The sequence below is a fragment of the Rhamphochromis sp. 'chilingali' genome (genome assembly GCF_963969265.1).
Source record: "Rhamphochromis sp. 'chilingali' genome assembly, chromosome: 3".
In the NCBI taxonomy this organism is placed as follows: domain Eukaryota; kingdom Metazoa; phylum Chordata; class Actinopteri; order Cichliformes; family Cichlidae; genus Rhamphochromis; species Rhamphochromis sp. 'chilingali'.
The window spans coordinates 6,810,707-6,835,657 of NC_137931.1; the positions used below are offsets into that span (position 1 = coordinate 6,810,707).

Consider the following 24,951-nt stretch of genomic DNA (forward strand, 5'->3'; position numbering starts at 1 on the left):
TGCTGCCGGCGCGAGCCCATCCAGCTGTGTGCAACTAACGAGAGTCACAAGGAGCATCACCGGAAAGAGGGCGGTTTGTCTTTCACAGTGAAAGCCTCATAGCCCTCTCTGTGGTTCCAAAAGGGTTGTGCGCATTAATGAGCCACTTGACGGCAAAGAAAATAAAAATATTTAGATCATAAAAAAAGATTATTATTATTATTATTCAAGTCTGACTCTGTTATTCTACTCTGATTGTTCCGTGATTTAACAACCTGTTGCTGCCATCAAGGGGTCAGTTTTATACATTTTAGGAAAAAATGTCACAAATTTGTAAAAACATTTATTATGTATTTATTTATTTAAAAAACATTTAATGACTTATGCTCGCCTTTCAGTGTAAACTAAGTGTAGCGTTATTGTTAAATTTGTCCTGCAATAGTCTGATTCTTATTTACTGTAATTATTGTTTGTTTGTTTTGTTTTGTTGTTTTATTGAACCTTTAATTAATTAATTAATTAATTAATTAATTAATTTAATTTTTTTTCTACGCCTAATTGAGAAAAGCTGTTATTTTTAACGCTTTAAGAAAAGCATAAATAAATAAATTTAGGCTTCCAGTTCGGAAATTGTCCCGTTAAGTTATCATTTGGGGTATGTGTCAAAGCTTCAGCGTCAGTTACGGCGCTTGTTACTTTGAAGGTAATGACCGGATGTCCTCAGGTTATTTGACGCTTGAAAGCGCGAGCGCTCTCTACCTGAAAGCACACGGCTGCTGGAGCCACGCGCCGGGCGAGCGGCCACACACGCGCTCTCAAAAACAACTGGTCATCCTCGGGCCGGTGGGGAGGAGGGGACGACGTCACCGGCTGGAGCGGCAGCAGATGGGTTTTACTCTGAAATAAAACGCAGGTAAGTGCAAGCTGCGAACTTCTACGGTCCTTTACGCGCGCCTTAGTCCTGCTGTAAGGCTGAACCCAGATTTGTGGCTAATATTTTATTTAAAATGTTTCTAATTAAACGCACAGCCACTGTTTACGTAGGAGTTTACGGTGTCACTGTGCTGTCAGACCTCAACAGGACAGCCATTAATGCTAAACGTTCTGGTTTTAGCATTTTCGTGATTGGTTTTCAGGAAACTTAACAGCAGTAGCTGGTTTTCAATTTAGGATCTGCATACATTGCTTGACCCGTTAAGATGCAAAATACTGTTGCTATTTGGCTATAAAATCTCTCTGCAAACACTTTGGGTCTTTAAATTGTGATACATTGCAATGAGTTTAAGAAGTAGCTCAGTCAAGTAACTTAAGTAATCAAGTGAGGTACGGGTCAACTTTCAGGTAGATTTATGGTATCAGCTTTGTAAAATCTCAGCTATAGCCGAGAAAGGGAAAATTCTGGAGGGCTGTTTTCTTTTTATGCCAGTCTGGCCCTTGATTAAATTTAATTTCCCGCCTTTGATTTATATCCATTAATGTCTCAAGTGTTTTCTATGGACGTGGATATGTTTAAAGACATAAAGCACTGTGCTGGCTTCAGTTCCGCTTTTTCTTACATTCACCAGCTTCCTTCTACTTATTTCATTCTATACTGGCAAAAAATGAACAGTGCTTTAGCCAGTGAAGCCTGTTCTGCTCATTACCACCTCACATATCCCCGCTGTCTGTATTCAGCTCAGGAAAGGCTGTCTGAATGAGTGGTTTAAAAATGCAAGAGTTGGGCTCCACTGATAGCCTGATAAATTGCGGGGCAGCCTTGCCTGTGTGGTTCGCCTACAGTGCACATGCTTGTATATATATATATATTACAGGTGCAGGTTTCCGGCTGTAAGGTTACACCACGGGACGGACTACACGATACTCACCCACAATGTGACAGCATGTGGGGCAGTAACAGCTGTAACTCAACCCTGTGCGCTGACGTCACACCTCTATTTCTAAGCAGGTAAATGCACCATAAGGACACCTTACATTTAATCACCCCCCAAACAGTGAAACTCACTATTACAGTTTTTTCTGAATGCTTAAACCCTAACTGTGATTCCTGTAGCACAATCTCTAAAACTATTCAGACTTATAGCAAAACCACTCACTGAGTTTGCAAAACTAAAAGCACAAAAACTGCTTTGCACTCAGTTTGCAATTTTGTAACACACACTTTGCAAAACTGTAGGCACAATTCACTGCACAACACTCAATTACCAAATTTCCAACACACTCCTAGCAAAAGTATACACATGTATGGCTATCATTAACACTAATTTGCCAACTGTCTGGCACACTTTCACATGTGAAAACTTTTTTAGATAATTAGTTCACTTTGCAATCAGCCTAAGCACTATAATACAGGTAAGCTGTGTGTGCGGAGTACAATGGAGGGAGCAGAAAGAGTGAGAAGTAGAGGAAGCCGAGGAAGAGGACGTGGAGGTGAAGAAGTAGGATGAAGAGGACGACAAGGACAAGGAGGAGCAAGAGGAAGACGAGGAAGGGGGAGAGGAAGATGAGGAGGGGGGAGAGGAAGGGTAGGAAGAGTAAGAAATAGAATTGCTGATGACATCAGAGCTACAATAGTGGACCATGTAATCAACCGTGGAATGACCCTGAGGGTAGCTGGCCAACGGGTCCAGCCTAACTCGAGCCGCTACACTGTAGCAAGTACCATAAGGACATCTTGAAATGAGAATCGGTGAGTACAGTCACTTCGCACAAATATTTGTAGCACTGCCATATGCCAATGAGAAACACACCAATACCACTGATGTAAAAATACTGAAATTGTTACTTTACAGAATTGCTAGATGACCAGATGCTGGGGGCAGAGGAAGCATGTTCACTGCAGACCAAGTAACCCATATAGTCATTATGGCGATTGCAAATAATCCTATACTTGGAAATGAACACTTGTGTTTGTTTTGATGTGTTTGAATAAACACCAGTACTTGAAGTTTGGATCCCTCTATGCTTATGGATCTATGACAGAAGTATGAGCTCAAACTGACATAGCCTACCTTGTGCACAGAGAAAGCAAAAGCCAGAAGTGTTTTGTATTCATACCATCAGTGTGTAGTTGGCGCATTGTGTGCTTAGTAGATGATGGCTTGTGTGTACTGTTTGATACGGAAACACCATTTTTACAAAGGTGTGAAGAGTTAATCTAGCTGTGTTTGCTTTTGCAAGAGAACTACAATGTTTTGATTATTGGGTGACAGGTTTTCTTATTTGTGTGAAGAGTTTTGCAAAATTAGCCAATAGTTACAAAAAATGTGCTTAAGCAATCAGAAAAAACTGTATTATTTTGAAAATTTATGTTTTGCCTAAACTTCACAAGCCTGCCTGAATCTGTCTTTTTCAGTACTGCATGTAGGTCAGCCATCTCTCCAGAATAAAGAGCTGGGCTGGGACCCAGTTGGACACAAAGAGCATTGAAATGAATTTCCCCCACTTTCTTCTGGGGAAACTGATATCAAAGAAAATCCCGAAACCGTCGCCAGTCTATCTGTCTTTACGATGAGTAACAGGGCCGTGGGGTTAGGACCCGTGGGTCTTTGAAGACGCGCCGGCTAGAACCTCAATTTTTTATCAGAGAACGACACATTTGATCAAGTTGGCACAGTGCAGTTCTCTGCAGATATGCGGCAGCAGTGATACCAACATGTGCTTTAAATATGCTGGGCTAAACTTCAGTGTGGAGGAAAATACGCACAGCTGTAATTCAGTTTAATTTAGCTTTTGCATATTCATAATTTAACCAGGAAGCACAAGGTGCTTTTGGTGGTGCCCTGCAACCAGAAGGTGCAGTTTGGTGATTAATGGTAATTACTATACTTGATAGTATTCATTTTTCCCTGCAGGTAAATCCTTTTGATTCTGGTATAGTCTGGGGCTAAAATTATTACTGTGTTCATTTTAAAATATATATGTTTTTAATTATTCTTGGGTTTTTTTACTATAGTTTCTTTATCTTACTTTGAAAATTCTCTGTTATAAAACTTTGCAATAATAATGAAAGTGCTATCCTGTCATAGGTCTTTTTTTGTCCTTGTTGTGCGGCTTCAAAAAAATGACTTTAGGGCAGTGGGATGTGATTAAAAAATAATCGGATGTTGCTGTGAGGCTTCCTGACGTCAGAAGCAGGTCAGGAACACTTGAACCAAAATATTTCAGCACCAGAGACAGCGACAGCCCTCTCACCCTGCTTCCTCTCTCTCTCTCTCTGCATGTGTGTGTGTGGGAGTTTTACACACACACACACACACACACACACATTGTGTTTTTTTAACCCTTGTATGGTGTTCGGGTCTGTGAGACCCGTGTTCAGTTTTTTTCAAAAGAAAAATTAAACAATTAATTATTTTTTCACGTGTAAATGTGTTGTGTCTTTCCACTCACTCCACTTGATTATAACTGATTTATTTATAACATTTTATATAAAAGAAAAACGAGAAGCACATTAATTCATAAATGTGATCTAACAAAGGTAAAGGGAAAAAATTAACCATGTTTGCTGTTCATATGTCTTGTAATTGGGATGAAGTAAACATCTGTTGAGTAATTTAACATAAAATTGTTTGATAGTGTTAATTTGGAAAGCCAAAACTCTAGCGGGTCCACCAGACCCATGAACACTGGCTGAGTAACAAAAATACGAACACCACACAAGGGTTAAGAAGGTAACACAGAAATATGATGTATGTTGGTCCTCATTGCCACTAGGTGGCAGCAGAGCCTGTCTAAGCGAAGGACCAGTGCAGCAGAAGTCCTTCACTAACATGATGACTAACAGTAAGAGAAAAACTCAAATGACTGTAAAACCTTTAATGTTAATGATTTAATGAAGTCCTGAAGAGTCTATCAGATCTTTCATCTCTGAGAGATCAAACTGTGTCATTGCCACTGTGTCCTTAACGTTGTCCTAATGTTATATTTAACTGTGCTTAACAGACCCAAGACCCAACAGCAGCATGACGTCGTCACCCTGCATCTATTGTCCCATTTCAGCAGGTATCTCTGAAATTTCTGGCAGTGATGACGCGCTGCCATTAAAGCATTTCTCTCTGTTTTTTTCCTCCCAGACAGCAAGAAAAAAAGAAAAAAGAGAGCAAAGAAAGTGTTGGTGTGTACTTGCGTGAAGATGACAGGTTTTTTCTTTTTTTATCCAGGTCACTTCAAGTAAGGGAGTCATGAATAAATCAAAGCTACATTTCCATTAAAATTCAACTCCACAGCTGCTTTTTATAACATCCCAGGGAGGTGGGACACTGCTCAGAAGCTTCAAAAAGGAAAAGCCTCGCCTTCTTCCATCCACTTATTCCACTGCCCACAGCCTCAAAAAACAAAAAACTTTACAGGGAAACAGAGTCAAAGGGAGACAACACAAGATCACAAACACACCAGACATGCATAAACTATAGGATGCAACATTGTGATTCGCTTTCTTTCTAAATCCATTCAAAATCTTCTCCTTGAGAGGAAACACACTGAGAGATACTGTTATCTTCTGTCTCAACATTTTCCACACACCGAAGTGTTCTTCTCAGCCTGCTCAGAGGCAGCGGCGCCCTCTACGGGCACTAAAGGAGACCGGCACTCACCCCTCATTCCTTCACCTCAACTTTTCCCTATCTCACTCTCATTATAATGTACTCTGTCATCCGCTGTGAAGACATTTTCATCCACAGGGATGAAAATGTATTTTTTATTGCAGCAGTAAAGCTCAAATTTGGTGGTGACTGCACTAAGCTTTTCTCACGGTTTATGTATATAGTTATGGTTGCTTCAAACTGCAACCAAAAAAAACCCTTTACAAAAGTAAATCTGTGGTCATTAAAGAAATTAATTGCCTCAAAACATTAGCAATGAAATGCTAACAGAAGAAGAGTGCCTGTGACATTTTGAGGTGTTTGTTCTCAGACACAAACACCAAAGTGCTGCCAAGAAAGAGAGAAAAAAAGAATTATTGTACAGTTCTGGCAACAAACCACCAAAACTGCTCGACTACCTTGAGAGAAGCGCGCAAACATGTTGAACATGTTGGATGTGGGAGGGTGAAGCTGGCTTCTTTGGTTCTTGTAGGGCACTTTTATTTTCCTTTAGTGGCATTTTAACTGTTTGAACAGGGCGCTACTCCAATGAAGCGAGACCTTACTGCTTCTTGTACAGCATGTAGCAATGTTTAGGAGAATCATGTCCTCATAAGTTTGTGTTTTGGGGTCAGATAACAAGCAGCATAATTTGATTGATACACGCAGATCCCCATCCAGCACCTTCGAGGTAAACTTGAACATTAACTTTATCACCCGGCACCCAACATCAAATCCCTCTAACGTTAAAACAGAGTTCCCAAATTAGTTATGAATGAAACAATCCTAAAACAAATCAAGAAGTAGAAGGGTTTGCTTTCAAACCTATTGATTGTTGATTGTTTCACAGTGTCCCAGTTCTTAGAAAAATCACCCAAAGTTTGAAAAGATGGGAATAAGATGGGAAATAGGGAAAAGGTTTCTGCCTACAAACGTATAAATAAATTATAAAGTTTAATTAAATTTTTGATGTCTTCTTTTGCTTTGATAACAGGGTTAATGGTTTATGGCATGCACATCAGAAGTAACTGATTTATTATCATAAAATGTGAAAATAGTGTTTTTTCTCATAATTACAATGATAACAAAAACACGGAGATTCATTTTTTAAGACATCTTGATTCCCAATTTCTGCTTCATGTGTATTTCCTATAGTTAGAGTCGGGTGTGCTGCACAGGATTGCAGGGTGGGCGGTTAAACTGTTGGCCACGAACACAAAGTTTCACTGCAGAAAAGCACAAATGGTCATAAAGCACAATCTAATTGGACACACCAGTTAAAATAACCTCCATCTGAGGCTATTTTATCAGTCAGCATTACACTTAAGGCGGTTCTCGGGAATCACTTCTTAAAAAATCTCTGCAGGTGGCGCTCTATCTGCCTGCCTGGCTCGGTCATGAGGACTACAGCTGCTTGCGCTGACTGATCTTTCTCTCCTGCTCTGATCAAAGCAACAGGTAAATAATGCATCCAAGTGTCGAGATCAAGAATCAAAGAACTATTACAGTTTTTTACAGACGCTAGGACACATTTCTCAATACTTAGGTCACGTTTGCAAAACTCCTCACACAGTGAGCACAACAGAAGTCTATGTGGGCTAAACTGAGGATCAGTTATCGTTGTTTTGGCACAAAATGCATTCAATGACTACATCTCTCAAATTTCATGAATTATCTTCTCACTCAGACACAACAACTGCCAAAAATCTTTGTACGGACAGGACATTTTGCATGTGCTTACATACTGTTTTCAAAACTGTTAAACTTATGGCCAAAACAATAACACAATGCAAAACTTGAAAAGACAGCAAAATTCAACAACAATATTTTATTGAAACATATTTTAAATCTAAAAATGCAGTTTAACCAGCCACAGCTGATTCTCATTGTAGATGAACATCTACACAGGTGTTACTCCTTCAATTTTTCAACTCCTTCAATTCTGGCATGCCAGAAGATTCTTTCCTAGGTGTATTACCCTAGATGACATAAGATGTGATGTGGATGAGAACCTGTGGCCAAATGGAGAAGACCGAGTAGATTAGCATTACTATTGTATGTGTATCAGTGGATGGTGTGTATACAAATTCTTGTATTTTGGGATTACTTAGTGCAAAAAAAATAAAAAAATACATAAACAAATATTAACGAATTCTGCATGATGTCTGATTCATTCCAGTAACATATATTGAAATTATAAACAGAGATGTGTCCTTGTTTTACACAAGAAAACACTGTGTAATGCTACATGTTGTTAGTGTTTTTTAGGTCATTGTTTTGTGGGTGACAAAGTGTGTTTGTCGGCTGTCAACCTTTGCTAGTGTTCTGGAAGAATGAGGTTATTTGAGACCTGAATGAAGTGTTTTGGTAGTTGTAGTGCATTTTGAATGTGAAATGAACTGCTTTGCCAAGCTGACGGTCAGTTAGGAGGATTGTGTGAAGAGTTTTGCAAAAGTGACCTAAGTATTGAGAAATGTGTCCTAGCGTCTGTAAAAAACTGTAATATCAGTGAGTCTGGGAGGCAGGGGAGATAAGAGAGCTGGTGAAGAGAGGATGATGTAGCGATGAGGGGATAGAGATACAGACAGGGAAGGTAACAGATGTGGGTGGGTGTTCCCCAGACGGGAGTGTGAGGATAGCCGCTCTGAACTCAGCAGGATGAGTCATAATTCGCGCTCACACACCCGCCCACATGCACATACGCACACTCGCAGAGGCACAGGCGCGGGGAAGTCCACTGTTGCCTAGGTAACGAGTGATGGGTCTCCGAAAGGAGGGAGGGAACACCTGCTGAATGCTGAGAGGGTAACAAACACGCACACAGGCACACACACACACATATCTGGCATCAATTACATTAATCACAGGGCTTTTCTGACTTTCTCCTCTCTGCTGCTGCTGCGCCTCGCTCCTGTGCACACACAAACACTGAAACACAAGCACATGATCACACACACACACACCTATGCTGCTGTTAGACATAAGGAAAACAATCACCATTAGAAGATGCCACTTTCTTTCTGTCTCCACTCCTTGCTTCCCTTTGGTCCTTTCCTTGTCACCTTTCACTCCTCCCCTGTCCCCATCTCCCCTCTTCTCTTATCCTCTCCTTTCTTCTCCTCATCTGTGTTTGTAACATCTCTAACACAGCGGGGAGAAGAAGAGAGGGAATGGGGGGACTAAATTATTCATTCACCCCCCCACCCTTTTCCTTCCATCTCTGCTGTCTCTGGTGTCTCTAGCGCTCCTCCTCCTTGTTTCTCTCTGTTTGTTATACCTATTCCTGTCTCATCCCAATTTTTTTACAGTTTTTTCTGATTGCTTAAGCACATTTTTTGTAACTATTGGCTAATTTTGCAAAACTCTTCACACAAATAAGAAAACCTGTCACCCAATAATCAAAACATTGTAGTTCTCTTGCAAAAGCAAACACAGCTAGATTAACTCTTCACACCTTCGTAAAAATGGTGTTTCCGTATCAAACAGTACACACAAGCCATCATCTACTAAGCACACAATGCGCCAACTACACACTGATGGTATGAATACAAAACACATCTGGCTTTTGCTTTCTCTGTGCACAAGGTAGGCTATGTCAGTTTGAGCTCATACTTCTGTCATAGATCCATAAGCATAGAGGGATCCAAACTTCAAGTACTGGTGTTTATTCAAACACATCAAAACAAACACAAGTGTTTATTTCCAAGTATAGGATTATTTGCAATCGCCATAATGACTATATGGGTTACTTGGTCTGCAGTGAACATGCTTCCTCTGCCCCCAGCATCTGGTCATCTAGCAATTCTGTAAAGTAACAATTTCAGTATTTTCACATCAATGGTATTGGTGTGTTTCTCATTGGCATATGGCAGTGCTACAAATCTTTGTGCGAAGTGACTGTACTAACCGATTCTCATTTCAAGATGTCCTTATGGTACTGGCTACAGTGTAGCGGCTCGAGTTAGGCTGGACCCATTGGCCAGCTACCCTCAGGGTCATTCCACGGTTGATGACATGGTCCACTATTGTAGCTCTGATGTCATCAGCAATTCTATTTCTTACTCTTCCTACCCTTCCTCTCCCCCCTCCTCATCTTCCTCTCCCCCTTCCTCGTCTTCCTCTTGCTCCTCCTTGTCCTTGTCGTCCTCTTCATCCTACTTCTTCACCTCCACGTCCTCTTCCTCGGCTTCCTCTACTTCTCACTCTTTCTGCTCCCACCATTGTACTCCGCACACACAGCTTACCTGTATTATAGTGCTTAGGCTGATTGCAAAGTGAACTAATTATCTAAGAAAGTTTTCACATGTGAAAGTGTGCCAGACAGTTGGCAAATTAGTGTTAATGATAGCCATACATGTGTATACTTTTGCTAGGAGTGTGTTGGAAATTTGGTAATTGAGTGTTGTGCAGTGAATTGTGCCTACAGTTTTGCAAAGTGTGTGTTACAAAATTGCAAACTGAGTGCAAAGCAGTTTTTGTGCTTTTAGTTTTGCAAACTCAGTGAGTGGTTTTGCTATAAGTCTGAATAGTTTTAGAGATTGTGCTACAGGAATCACAGTTAGGGTTTAAGCATTCAGAAAAAACTGTAAGCATTCAGCAGCCTCTCTCTCTTTCTTTTGCTCACTAGCACAAAGACCAGTGAGAAACTTTGCATGTACTGGATGTCAGAAAACTCACAGGGACATGTGCATCACAAGGACAGACGCAATAAAAACACAGAGTATTTTTGTTCCTGTCATAATAGTTTGTCATTCGGGCTGTTAAAGCGAGCGTTAAAGTTTTTGAAGGAGGGTGGGGGGAATGGGTTAGGGGGATTGAGATTTTGAGGTCTTGTTATTGCTTTAAAACTTAAAATTAGCGCCAGAAGCGCAGGGTTATAAAGACACTGCAGTGACCGAAATCTCATGTTAATATCGATGATAATTCAGTGTCCCAGCTAACTACCCTCAGGTCAGTGGCTCAGCGTTTTACTGGCCTATGTACATTTTTTTTATTGGCTTGTGAAAAGGCTTTTATTTTTACATGTAAAATATTAATGCAATTTAAATAATACCATATTTTATATTATTTTACTTTTTTAATCTAAATTTTTTTACAAAAGCCTTGAAACAAAATGGTCTAGTACACCTCATGCCCCCTTGCATATTTTAATACAACTTCTGAGGGCTTACTGCAGATTTTTCTCTGTGTATGAGGTGCATGGAGCAGCTACAAAGTTCCCTTTTCCTCCAACTCAGAATTTGTTGATCAACAGCAAAGGTCTTAAGGTCGATTACAGGGACAGACCTGCTGTTTTGGGAGCTGGGAACACACCGATTGCTCATAAGACATTTGAAGGGTGTTTTTCTCATCTGTTCTTTATTTCTTAAACTTTCACTTATCGGTTGTAGTAAATGTCAGCATCAGCTAATATATAGCCCAGCCCATATATTTCAGGCTATTCTTATAGTGTACAAATGCTCATTAGTATGCATATTGTGTAGACGTGTTAAATACTGGTTTAGCAGATAGTTATCAAATATGCTAAACTGTAATAATAGGTAATAACTCGAAATTCTTGACATATGAAAAGAACAAATGTAGCTAGCAGATAATGTGCAAGAGATGTAAACTTTTATGTTTCTCTAAAAAATAGAAAAATAGAAACCTAATGAAGAAAAAGGACGGAGAAACTGATCACAAGAGACAGAGTCACAAACACAAACATGCGTACAATGATTTGACACTCATGTTGTGCCATTACTTACAGCATTTTGCAGTCCACTGTATCGTGCATACATCATAGAATAGAAAAATTGTCTGGATAACCTTGAATAAAACCCCCTAAAAACAATAAAACACAAAAAACACACACACAATTCCCCCCTCTCTTGTCATGGCGGATTTTCTTGACAAACTTGAAAAGCAACTAACTCAACTACCCCCAAGATCAAGTACTCCTGTCTCCAAAACACTCTCACACTGATTACATAGTGATGTCTCAGTTTTTAGTTTAGCCTATATATTCCCGTGAAATGCCATTCAAAGCCTTCTGCCATTTGTGCCACTTTGAAGTATGAAGTAGTGGCAGTAAAGTTTATATTAGTCATGCCAATTTCCATAGAGTTACCAAGTGTTTATTGAAAAAGAAAAATGGCACTGGAATTACCTGAAATGCTCCAATCAGGTCCACGTGTTTATCTGTATGGCTGCTGGTTAAAGTAGCAGCTCATTAACTGAGAGGAGCACAGAATAACCTGCAGTCCAGTTTCCATCTCTAATTTTAGACCTTTATCTCACATTACAGATGGTATCTGATACTGTATTGGGCTGACTTAATCAAAGCTCTTGTAGGAGCAAGACAAATGAAAATGGTTTATAAAATGGACCACCAGTAAAACAATCCTTCACATTATATCACATATAAAAATAGCTACATATAGGACAGTAAATAAATTTTAGCACCAAAAGCAATTCATATTTGGTGGCATGGCTTTGTTCTTGGGCCTCACCACTTTTCCATGTCCATTTGTGGCAAGCCAAACTGCAGGGAGATCAGCAGCAAGGCACAGACCAGAGCAGATATCAATAAAAACAGACTCAACACTGATTAAACTGCAGGAAATTGAGAAGTGAGTCTGCAAAGAGCTTGCAGATGTAACAGTATGGGGAGTTTCAAGCACATAGGAGATTTGTCAATGGGATCCCCAAAAGGGCATCAGCTGAGCCATAAACTGATGTGGGCTGGCATTGGTTTGAGGCATTCCCATATGCACCCATCCATCCATCTGTTTCTTAACTGCTTATCCAGTTTGATAGGCTGGAGCTGGGTTGGGTGAACAGTTCAGCTGGCCATCGCAGGGCTAACATGCTCACACTCACACTTACGGCCAATTTAGAATGATTATAGATGATCAGAGTGACCCTAGCAGTCGAGCAGAGGAGCTCCACACAGAGCAGTGTGTTTGAACCAGCAACTTCTTGTAGCTGTGCTTACCGCTAGACCGCCAAACCACCCGAGGGTCGAATCATCAGCGACGATTTTCAACGCAAAAAAAAGATAACAGCTGAAAATGGAAGGCTTCTGAATCAGAACAGTTATATAATCACTCCAGATCTTTCCCCCCTCCAAAAAAAAAAATCCCAACTACACGAGAAGATGGAGGTGTGTGTGTGGGGGGGGCAGAGAGATAACAAGAGCGAAAGGAGAACTCCTTCAAGTGAGAGTTTGAATTAAGGAAGACGCTGAAAGCTGAGTGGAGGTGGCAGAGAGATATGAAATATATATGCATTTTTAAAAAAATGCGGGAAGAAATATAGGGAATAGTATTCTCTAGCTTTCACCTGCAGTCCAGTGTTCACGAATACCTTTATCTTACATATCACATGATATCTGATGTTGTATTTGGCTGACTTTAATAAAACTCTTACAGGGATAAGAGAAAAAACTGACTAAATGCACAAAAAAGCATTGTCAGTCAGCACGTCATGAAATGAAGTTGATATATAACCACTGCTAAATTATTCATGACCATCTGATGTCACGATTTGACTCGTGTCTGTGTGTCTGCACACAATGAAGAGAGAAGAAACAAACTTGGCCACGTCCATGTCTGTCATAACATATACAGTGGGATGCAAAAGTTTGGTCAACCTTGTTAATGGTCATTATTTGCCTGTATAAATCGTTGGTTGTTACAATAAAAAATGTCAGTTAAATATATCATATAGGAGACGCACGCAGTGATATTTGAGAAGTGAAATGAAGTTTAATGGATTTACAGAAAGTGTGCAATAATTGTTTAAACAAAATCAGGCAGGTGCATAAATTTGGGCATCGCAAAAAAAAAAGAAATGAAATCAATATTTAGTAGATCCGCCTTTTGCAGAAATTACAGCCTCTAAATGCTTCCTATAGGTTCCAATGAGAGTCTGGATTGTGTTTGAAGGTATTTTGGACCATTCCTCTTTACAAAAAATCTCTAGTTCATTCAGGTTTGATGGCTTCCGAGCATGGACAGCTCTTTAACTCACACCACAGATGTTCAATAATATTCAGGTCTGGACTGAGATGGCCGTTCCAGAACGTTGTACTTGTTCCTCTGCATGAATGCCTTAGTGGATTTTGAGCAGTGTTTCCAGTCGTTGTCTTGTTGAAAGATCCAGCCCCGCCGCAGCTTCAGCTTTGTCACTGATTCCTGGACATTGGTCTCCAGAATCTGCTGATACTGAGTGGAATCCATGTGTCCCTCAACTTTGACAAGATTCCCAGTCCCTGCACTGGCCACACAGCCCCACAGCATGATGGAACCACCACCATATTTTACTGTAGGTAGCAGGTGTTTTTCTTGGAATGCTGTGTTCTTTTTCCTCCACGCCCCTTGTTATGCCCAAATAACTCAATTTTACTTTCATCAGTCCACAGCACCTTATTCCAGAATGAAGCTGGCTTGTCCAAATGTGCTTTAGCAAACCTCAAGTGTCTCTGTTTGTGCTGGAGAAAAGGCTTCCTCTGCATCACTCTCGCATACAGCATCTCCTTGTGTAAAGTGCGCCAAATGGTTGAACGATGCACAGTGACTCCATCTGCTGCAAGATGATGTTGTAGGTCTTTGGTGCTGGTCTGTGGGTTGACTCTGACTCTTCTCACCATTCGTTGCTTCTGTCTATCCCAGATTTTTCTTGGTCTGGCACTTCGAGCCTTAACTTGAACTGAGCCTGTGGTCTCCCATTTTCTCAATATGTTCCTAACTGTGGAAACAGACAGCTTAAATCTCTGAGACAGCTTTCTGTATCCTTCCCCTAAACCATGATGGTGAACAATCTCTGTCTTCAGGTCATTTGAGAGTTGTTTTGAGACCCCCATGTTGCTACTCTTCAGAGAAAATTAAAAGAGGAGGGAACTTACAATTGACCCCCTTAAATACTCTTTCTCATTATTGGATTCACCTGTGTATGAAGGTCAGAGGTCACTGAGCTTACCAAGCCAATTTAAGTTCCAATAATTAGTTCTAAAGGTTTTGGAATCAATAAAATGACAACAGTGTCCAAATTTATGCACCTGCCTGATTTTGTTTAAACAATTATTGCACACTTTCTGTAAATCCAATAAACTTCATTTCACTTCTCAAATATCACTGTGTGTGTCTCCTATATGATATATTTAGCTGACATTTTTTATTGTAACAACCAACGATTTATACAGGCAAATAATGACTATTAACAAGGTTGACCAAACATTTGCATCCCACTGTATAAAGGCTTTGAATTGATTTTTAAAAAGTGCATTTCCGTGTATTCCACCAGAACACAAAAGTTGTGGCAGTGACAGAAAACAATCCCTCAGATATGGATGAAGCTACAGATTTTAATATATGGATGCTCAACATATATTTCCAGCTGCACAGAACAAGGGCGTATGGTGGGAGCCTAAGCTTAGCTTTACCAATTCAGTATCACCACCAAACTTAGAAAATCATGATGTCACTATTAAGTTGATTTTGAATACAAAACATACACAGACTTATCATTTAGCTAGTGAATCCAAAGTTATGGCCAAAAATGTGTTTTGTTAGGACCGTAACACCAAAATCTAAGAACTTCTTCTGTAATGTGAAATTACTCCAGGGGAATGAGGGACAGGGGGACTGACCGAGTTACAGAGAACTGACTGGACACAAGTGAAACTAATGATGAGTGAGCAGACAATTACAGTACAGAAACAGAAAAAGATGCTAAATAAGTATGGGTATTTACCACAATAAACAGGAAATCCTTAAAACTGAAACTCCAGTTTTAACCTCACTTTTGAAGCCAGCCTCAAGTGGCTGAGAAGCTACGTCCATGTTTTGTACCTTCTGTGGCCAAAATGTAATCCCCCCCCCCCCCCCTTTTTTTTTTCTTTTTTTTTTTTGCCTGTCCCGTTTGGCTCTTTTGCCATCAGAATTATTGTCTAAAGGCAAAGAAAGATGCCCAACGGAAAAAAACAAAAAAACAAAATGTTTGTGACCACTGTGCCTCCTCCATGTATAAGCTTCTTTTCCTTTTACAGCACATATCATTTACACATTCCCATTCACAATCCCTTTTCGTGTATTGACCCATTTTGTGAAAAAAGTGTACCCTCCTGTTGATCCTGCTGCAGCGATGGACAGTAAAATTATTGTGTGGTCCAGAAGAAGAACATTATAGTCCTGAGCAGACTGGTCTGCAGAAATCTAATATATCTGTCAATGCTAATCCATTTACTTCAGAAGGCAAAGTATAACTGATTTGCACTCCCCCAACCTGCACTAAACCTCAGCCCCCTACCCACTGCTCCTCCTGCCAACCGTTTGTGGACCTTTAGTGAGTAATGGCTATGATTTTCTTCTCATTGCTCTGAGAAGTTTTACATCACTGTAATTTTCTGGCCTGTCTGTAAATGAGTCAGTCACATCTCAGGCAGGTTTCACTGTGTTCACAATGCTCAGATGCTCTGGCAGAATACAAAAGGCTGGAAACTCGGGTTAGTTCCGATGTCCTCCATCTGTACTATTATGCATTGAAGGTTTTGTTCTGCTTGTTGCAGCTTGAAAGACAGACAATACGTCAACTGCGTGCTCCATAATTTCCTCACTGAAGGAGATTAGAGCTCGGCTTGACTGCAATGACAGACGCCTTATTTTTCCCTAACAGTGGTTTTTTTTGTTTAGCTTTCATACACGTCTGTATGCAAGGCTTACCGAACAAGACGCACAAATTACTTTTCAGTAACGGGAGCAAAGTGTATAGTTAGATAATATGACAAAAAGATAAAATACTTTGTTAAGCATTTGCTGCTCAACAATGGAGAATGTTTTCAGAGCCACCCACAGTCGTGCACACGCTGTGTGGGAACTTAAGCTTATTTTTCTCAGCAGCAGCTCCAGGCAGCCCGTAGACTGAGTGACGAAAGGTCTCATTTCAGCCACTAGGCCATAAAAAAAGTTGCTTTAGCTCACAGTTCTTTGTAGTTGGTTGGGAGAGGTGGAGTTGCCAACTAAAAGAATGTGGCATTTTAAGAAAATGATTAAATCATTTTCAATTTGTTGGCAGCAAGATGTCTTACAAAAACATGGGACAGGCCCATGTTTACAGCTGTGTAGCATCAAATCTTCTTTTAAGAACAGTCCATAAGCATCTGGGCGCTGAGGAGACCAGCTGCTGAAACGTTTTGGACAGGAATGCTGTCCTGTTCCTGTCTGATGGAGGATTGATTTGGATTGATTGGAAATGATTTCATGTTTTTGGTTTCATGATGTGCTAAATGTTTTCAGCTAGGTAAAGGTCTGGACTGCAGGAAAGCCAGATCAAGGACTCTTCTACTATTAAGCCATGTTGTTGTAATAGATGTATTAATGCACCACAATACCATTGTAATTCAGGCTTTTGAACTGAGCACCAATGACAAGCCAGGTGCTCTCTTTCCTCTTTAGACTATAGGAAGCAGCATCCATGTTTTCCACAAAGAATTTACTTTTTTTCATCTTTCATTTAACTAAAAAAATTTGAACAAATAATGTGTTTTGTGACAGATACAAAGTGCCTAAAGATATCATTTTAAATAGCTTCTTTACTAAGTTCTCTGTTATGTACAGAAACACTGGTTCATCCCTTGATTTAGGTGTGTTATTGTCTGTCTGAATTATTCATAGGTTAGTTAATTGTCTTAATAACAAGAAGCATTCCTGTGAAAGTGGTCAGGTACAAAGACTGGACTGAAAATAAATGTCCAAAGAAACAGAAAGAGCTTCAGAAAACCTGGAGAACTAGTGTCCCTAAAACTATATATCCTCTTACTAATTGCACACCGAGGTTGATGGCATATTCAGTAACACGTGTTTATCTACAGCAGGCCTGCAGCATGAGTTACCATGGCGATGTAAGTAATGAAAACCCTTTGTAACCCTATGTCAAATTGAAGTTACCTTCCTAGACCCCTAATCCAGCTTCATAGTGCAGGCCCCAGCTTTGATGCTAAACCTTTTTTGTTTCTTTGTTTGATGTTTCTACCAGAGTCACATTCCATGTTCAAAAGGGCAGAACATTCACCAGCTCAGTTATTGCACCGCTCAAAGAAAAGACTTTTGGAGAGATTTGAGCCTTTTTGAACTTCCACCTCATTTCAGTTTCTTCGTGCAGAAATTCTCCTGCATATGTGCCGAGGGCTCTGGCTTGCAGTAGCTACAGTATTATGCCTGCAGGGTTGTAATTTTTGGTGTGAGTTGCAGTGCAATATCCAGTTGCAGTGCCCTAAGGGGGTGTACAGTGTCTGTGTGATAATTGCCTCTCGCCATGTTTTTAATTGACGCTGACTGAGATATATGTCTTATAGTTTGTACTACAAACTGTTTGGTACGAGGCAAATTGAATTTAATTGTGATAAAAATGATTTCTTCCTTCATCTTCTCATTTGGCTCTCAGCGAAGGCGGTCGCACTTTTCTCCTCTACTGCCCTTATCTTCCCTGCTTAGCTTCTTATGTCCTTGTCTTCTCTTGTGTTTTTACTTACTTTTCCCTGGAACACTCTCTCACAGTCTGTTCTCTAAAACCTAAAAGAGGAATTATGGATTTGATCAACTGGTCTCTGAATGCAATTGACACCCCTTCTCAACGAGAAGTCTGGGCTCGGGTGAGCCTGACTGCTGAAGATATCTACCTATTCGGAACCATGATAACAGGGTTCTTGCTGATCGGAGCTGGCTTGGGCCTGGCTTATCGAAGAATTAAGGAAGTGGAACCAGCCAAGATGATATCCTGTGAAACCATCTTGGCTTGTGAGTCTGTCATTGTTTGAGGAGAATTCACATCTATTTGCATCAGGCTGGGACAGTTAACGCAAAGCCAGTGCATCTAAAACAGATGCTTGAAAATGACTTTGACCCTTGAACCCCCTGGTCAAGACCAGTTCTTGTCCTCAAGTGGGATGATTCACTTTTGTGTTGTCTATTGTACAAGCTTGTCCTTGATAGCTTGAGGATCTCAAAGACAAACCAGCATCCATTACCAGTGTCTCTCTTTTAGAGCTCAATAGCCCCAACATATTTAAGAGGTTGACGGATTTGGTGCTGGCATGTTTAGGTTCAATAACTTGTTTAGTGTACCACAATCAAATTATTGTGTTCAGCTGGACTTTTCTGGAGCCTTTGTCATGCTTGGATGAGGAGCTAACCAAATTATGCCAGGCTAACCTCAAGGTAAAGCCAGTTAAATGAAATATATTTGCTTGCAGAGCAACATCATCCGGTGCACTGTGTAGAAGCTGGAAAAGTAGAAGCATGGCATCAGCAACTAGGGCTAAAGAAGTGGACTGAAGTAAACAGTTTTATTGGGTTTGTTTCTTCATTAATCTTGCGTTTCTGCCTCGTTGAGCGTGGTATAAAGTTTTGGGATCTTATGTTCCCTTGTGAATCACAATCATTTGGTCTATTACTCAGTGATTGTGATTCACTAACAGGTGAGGACGATGGATTTCTGTGTTGTAAACGCCCAAATCAGTCCATGCATGATTACATTGCAAATCATCAAAAAGTGCGCATGCGCAAATGTATTCCCCATCGTCTGGACTGGACTGATGATTGTCGGTTGGAATATTTTTACATATCGCCCTACCCTAGCATGCTTGTTTTAAGTGGGAACATTTTTACACACTACTGTCTTTCTACTGCCTGGTTTATTTCATCTGTTTCTTTTTCTGATGTTCTAAATGGTAAAATAGTGAAAGGACTGTACTTGTGTAGCACTTTTTAAATCAATTCAAGCATTCAAAGCACTTTCAACCACATGCTTCATTCATCCATTTACACATGCACTTATGTGCCGATGAATGCATTAGAGGTTCAGTATCTTGCCCAAGGACACATGACTGGGGTTCAAACCACCAACTGTCCAGCTATAAGACAACCCGCTCTGCCTCTTCAGCTACAGCCACCATAATTCTATCAAGAATTTAACTCCAAATTCACAAAGTCACAAAAACAAAGCTAATATTCTTTGGGAGTCTCCACTTATTGCACACATGACTTAGCCTTGCTGTGACACTAAAAAGACCTCACACACAAATCTGGTTTAGACACAGTGTTACATAAAAGGAAACACCTTTTATAGAAATATGTGCATGTGGCATGTCTGTGTGTACGGTAATCCCTATAACAATGACAGTTCAGCAGCATGGTGCATTAGCCTGTGAGGCTAACATGGGACTGCATCCAATTCAAACTGTGACACAATACCGATGTGAGAGTAAATCTCCTCTGTGGCGAAAAAAAAAAAAAGGAGATTTCAGTTGAGTGAGAAAATCGGATATATCTAAAAATACGCACTCTGTAACAATTCCTTTATTAACAGATTTATTTTGATAATAGCTGAAGGCAGTGGTGCAACCTTTTCATGGCCGGTGCAGAACATTTATCAGATAATAACTCAATATAATTTTTCTCAAAGCAAGTCCTTTAAAATTCTCACTTTGCATAGTCTAACAGCTCCAAGTCATGTTCGATAAAGCAAGATCCTTCTGCCCAGTTAGAGTTAAATAACAGTATGTTTAAAGAATACCGTTTCATAAAAGCTTTCACTTTACTTCAGCTTTCAATTTACTTCAGTAAACAGAGAAAAAATACAAGCAGCAGACTCTAATGCTCAGATAAATCTACTGTATTCTGCAAATCCCGTAGAGACCACAGCAAACAATGAAATTTTACAATTGACAAGTATCGTCTGTGTTCCCAAAGCCTGATGTGGCTCAAAAAGAGCAAAACAAGCGACTGCAAGAGGAAAAAACAACTTTGCAAAGAATCAAGCACCAGATGAGTGGATGACCTCATCTGTCCGCTAGATGCACACATACTGACACACCATCGACAGCTATATAACAGAGACCTCCAGGCAGACGTTAGAGAGCGACGCCTGACTTATCAATTACTACAAGAGGCATTTTAAGTGTTGTGTGCATCTAACTGTGTTCTCTGTGCTCTTGGTCCAAATGCATAAGGACAGTGTGTGTCCTTTTGAGTCGTCGTGGTCAAGACCAGACACTAAAATACCTCCTAATATTAATATTATTGACGTAGATTGGTGGGATTATTCACAACAGACACATTTGTGTTATTATGCTGGACTCTTTCCTGAATTCTTGATTGCTCACATGGCACAAAACATGCACCAAAGAAAAAAGTTTGATCTTGTCACAATTTCAAGTTTACACAAGAGAAACACATAAGAACCTGCTATTTCATCTCTACACTCCCAATAATCGCTTAAATTTAACACAAAACAATGAATATATTTTAAAAACTCTGGTTTAACAATAACTTTGTGATCAATTTTTAACTAAAGTCAAGACTGATCAGTTGTGATTGGCCTGTTTCTAACCAACTTTCTCAAAGTTGTTGTAAAGATCTAATGGGTGAGTTTAAATCCTCCTAAAACCTTCTATGAAAACCATAGAAGTATGTTTATGACTACAGGTATTATTGAAGATGTGTGTTTCTAGGAGGGTGTTACGTAAGCAAAGCTAGTCTTATTCTTCTGCTCTACGTCCTTTAGCAAAGAGTGGCTTACCTGCTTCAGCTTTGCCTAAAGCAGCCTTTATTCTCTTCTCCGCTACCTTCAATATAAACTCAAAGTCCATGGCGCGCACACACCTGCAAACACCAGCCCATTGGACTTACTTGGAAAACGTACTTCTTAAATTCTCTGCACCCTTCTCTCTAGTGCTACACACAAACACACACACACACACACACACACACACACACACACACACTGTGAGTGGGATAGATATGGTGATTATGTCATGCAGGGCTGTCATCAAGCAAAAGGTTAACACAGACAAGAGAAGACTAAAAGTCAGCTCGAGTGTGTGACTGAGAGGTAGAACAAAGGGAGAGATATCAAGGAGAGGTGCTAAGAAAAGCTACAGACTGAAAAGCCATCAAAAACAAACAACACAGGAGGGCTTTTCAAATGTTTAGAGTCGCCTTTAATGGAAGGAAAGTTTTTATTGTCCTTTCGGCACTATTGATGAAGACCATAATGTGGGTTTGCACTGATTTGAGGTGTTTTTAGAAAAATACAGAATTCCTCCAGTCTTGTCCTTCTGTACTCGAGCAATGGTAACATTGACCGAGTGTATCTGGCAGCTCCGGCCACACCAATTAAACATTTTTTATGTAGCCAGTCACAGAGAGAGACCGAGATGCCGTCAAGTGCCTCTCTGCTCCTTATCGTTCAGTCTGTGAAAACACTTCTCAGTGGCGCCTTTGATGCCCTGTTGCTTTTTTAAGTGCACTTGGAAAAATGTCACTGGGCGCTCATTCTCTCGTGACGGATACCTGGAGCCGAGTCCAGACACATGCGGGTGCTCCTACACCCACGCTGAAACACACACATCCTCACCTTTCTTCACTCGCTCATTGCTTCATTTTGAAAATTATAGTGTTTCCAGTGCGAACGCTGCTCCACTGTAATTAACAGCACTAGCTTCTCAAACGATTTTTTGACACCGTGCAATAACTACACTTATTTACCTCCACATCTCTGCTGTCCTATCCAGGCAGAAATTTAATGACACAGGATTTGCAGCAGAACTGAGATGTTTCATAAGATTATATAACTCACTGTCTTGGCTTACAGCATGAATGAAAGCCTCCTTTTTAGTGAAGACACTGTGCTTGACATAAGATGTTAGCAGTGTGGCTGCGATCTTTATTAAGAGTGAGTCTTTTTTAAAGACATCCTAACTACATTTTTATTAGGGGCGGGGAAAAATTGATAGAGGATAGTGTTTTGCATGGCAACATTGTATAGATACAGAGACACCAAGTATTGATATTTAAATAAATAAAAATATTCTTGGAGCACTAAGAACAAGAAGGCTGACATCGAGAGCCACCATCTGGTGATAACGTTAGCAAATTCACATTAAATCCAACACTGGTCTGACTTAGCTTGAAAAACCCACCCCCTAATTCAGAGCAAGCTAACAGCTCGGTCACACAAGTCAAATAGGACAGCAACCTTCTTACACCTACACAGAACTGCTGACTGCCAGCTGATTATATTGAATGTTTTCACATTTTGCAACTGTTTCCACCCCAGAGGTTGTTGCACACTCATGACAACTTTTGACCGCAAGGCAATTGCACAGGTCACCTGAGAGGAGGCAACCTTGATGCAAGCAGCTGCAGTCTGGCTTGGACTGACTGCAATCACTCTCCGAGAGATTGTTGAAAGTTTGTAAAAAAAATTGGAGTATTTAAAATGCAAATTGCCAACATGTTGCCATCAATCTGAATCACTCCATGTCATTGAGCAGAACTTGATTCGACTGGCACCCAGCTGGTTATATTCAGATTTTATTCCTATAGTTCTGGCATAAATGTTGCATAACGCTTGGCTTGTGTCTGCAATATAAGTTTGTTTTGTTTTAACCAAAAATCTAGCCTGATTATATAAGGTGTGTGTGTGTGTGTGCAAGTGCTCGGTATGGCATATATGATGAGTCCAGACGAAAGGACCAGCAAAGTCATCCCTCTTTTTGCAGACTAAGTGTGTTTGGACAATGACGCCATGATCTAATAAGCATCCTTACACACACACATACACACACACGCACACACACTCATACATACATATGAGGGGGGATATTAGAGTACTGCACCAAAACCCTCCATGTGACCGTAGAGGACAGACATCACTACGGCTGTCACTATTTTGCCAACTCATCATCTGTGGACAACATAACAGCGCGCAACTAGAACAGAGAAAGAAGCACACAATTCAGTTGATTCAACAACGCACACGAAGGTGGATTTTGAAGGCAGATCTCAGCATAACCGCTTTTTAAAAGCAATATATTTAGATGGCATGTTTAGTCCATGCGTGTTTGTGTATATGTGACCCTTTCGCTTACAGCGACAGATCTGAGTTGGCACGAACCCTGCTGCTATACTCCAGAGTTTGAATAAAACATAAAGTAAGACACCTTAATGGAAACTCTCCGAAGAAGGTGAGCAAGCTTGCCTGTGTGGATGCATGGACTCGCACACCTACGTGTGCTATAAAAGGTGAAAGTCTCTATCTGGGTCACGCCACATGAGACACGAGACATTGAGTAACACCGTGCTTTATTCCTCTTAACAATGAATGATACAGATGCTAGTGGAGAAGTTTTTCAGTAGTCAGACACCATTCACTCAGCTTCTTTCTGTCAGAACATATACACTGACAGCGAGGCCAAACCGAATCACTAAACTCAAGTATTTGATTCCATGGCCTTGATTCTACATGCATTAGTTGAATTTAGTCCCTGATATCAGTTATATAGCCTGTAGTGCCATTCTTTGAACAAAATCACTTAACACATAGACTGTATATAAAGGATGGTAAATGGCAAGTGACCATAACTACAGGTTTGTAGACCATTTGTAAACCTTTCAGCGTCTTAATTTTTTTGTAGCCATTAGTGTCCATATTTGGACAAGAGGGCTTGGTAACCAGCAGCCTTGATTAGTGTGGTGGATCTTTAAATTGTGCAGATGCAGCGCACACTCACAGGTACCTGCTAATTAGCACTAACTAAAAGACTTTATCAAATATAGGAATTTCTCTTACTAAAATTTAAGCTCAAAATTCTTGGTCAGCTTGCTGCCATACAGGAAGTCTTGTTAATTATCATTTAATTAAAATGCTACCAATAGGGAGTGTCAGGGTGGTGCAGTGGTTAGCACTGTTGCATCACAGCAAGAAGGTTCTGAGTTCAAATTTAGGCAGTGTGGAGTTTACATGTTCTTGCTATGCCTATGTGGGACCTCTGGGCACTCCTGCTTCCTCTCTCACTGTTAAAAGTCTTGCATATTAGGTTAGCTTAACATTGTAAACTGGCTGTAGGTGTGTGTTAGCCCTCCAACAGACTGTCTATGTGACCAGGGTATACCCTGTGTGGTGGGGCGTGGTCTGCGGGGCCGTGCAGGGCAGGCGAGCACACCTGCATGGCAGCAGCAATTATGCCCCGCCAACTTAAATATGGGACTGGGTCCTGACTGGTTGTTGATGGTGTTGGTGTTGATGTGCACAGAATAATAAAAAACGTACAGAACACGACTGGGTCTGCCGTGCACGTTTACACCCTGCTTTTAACCCCACTGAACTGGTTAAGTGTTTTGTTTTTAAATGGATGGATTGATGTTCCAAAAGGCACCAGCACAGCTGAGAGGTCCGGTTCAGTGCCTTGAATTAGCTAATGTAAATCCCAGTACACAGCTAGAACCCACAAAGTGGTGCATTTGAGCCATAATTAACTTTTAAAAATAGATCCTTGTAATGAGATGAGGGGAAATTAGCTAGAGAGCAATAAAATACCAGGCTGCAAACATTTTAACACTGAGCGTCAGCC

The 24,951-nt window shown here is 40.4% G+C and overlaps 1 protein-coding gene across 2 annotated transcripts in view; it reads right to left on the minus strand.

The window, feature by feature from the left end:
• Positions 1 to 24,951, minus strand: part of LOC308393560 (fibroblast growth factor 14-like) — a 77,856-nt gene that overhangs the window by 45,580 nt on the left and 7,325 nt on the right. The gene's annotated exons all lie outside the window — the stretch shown is intronic.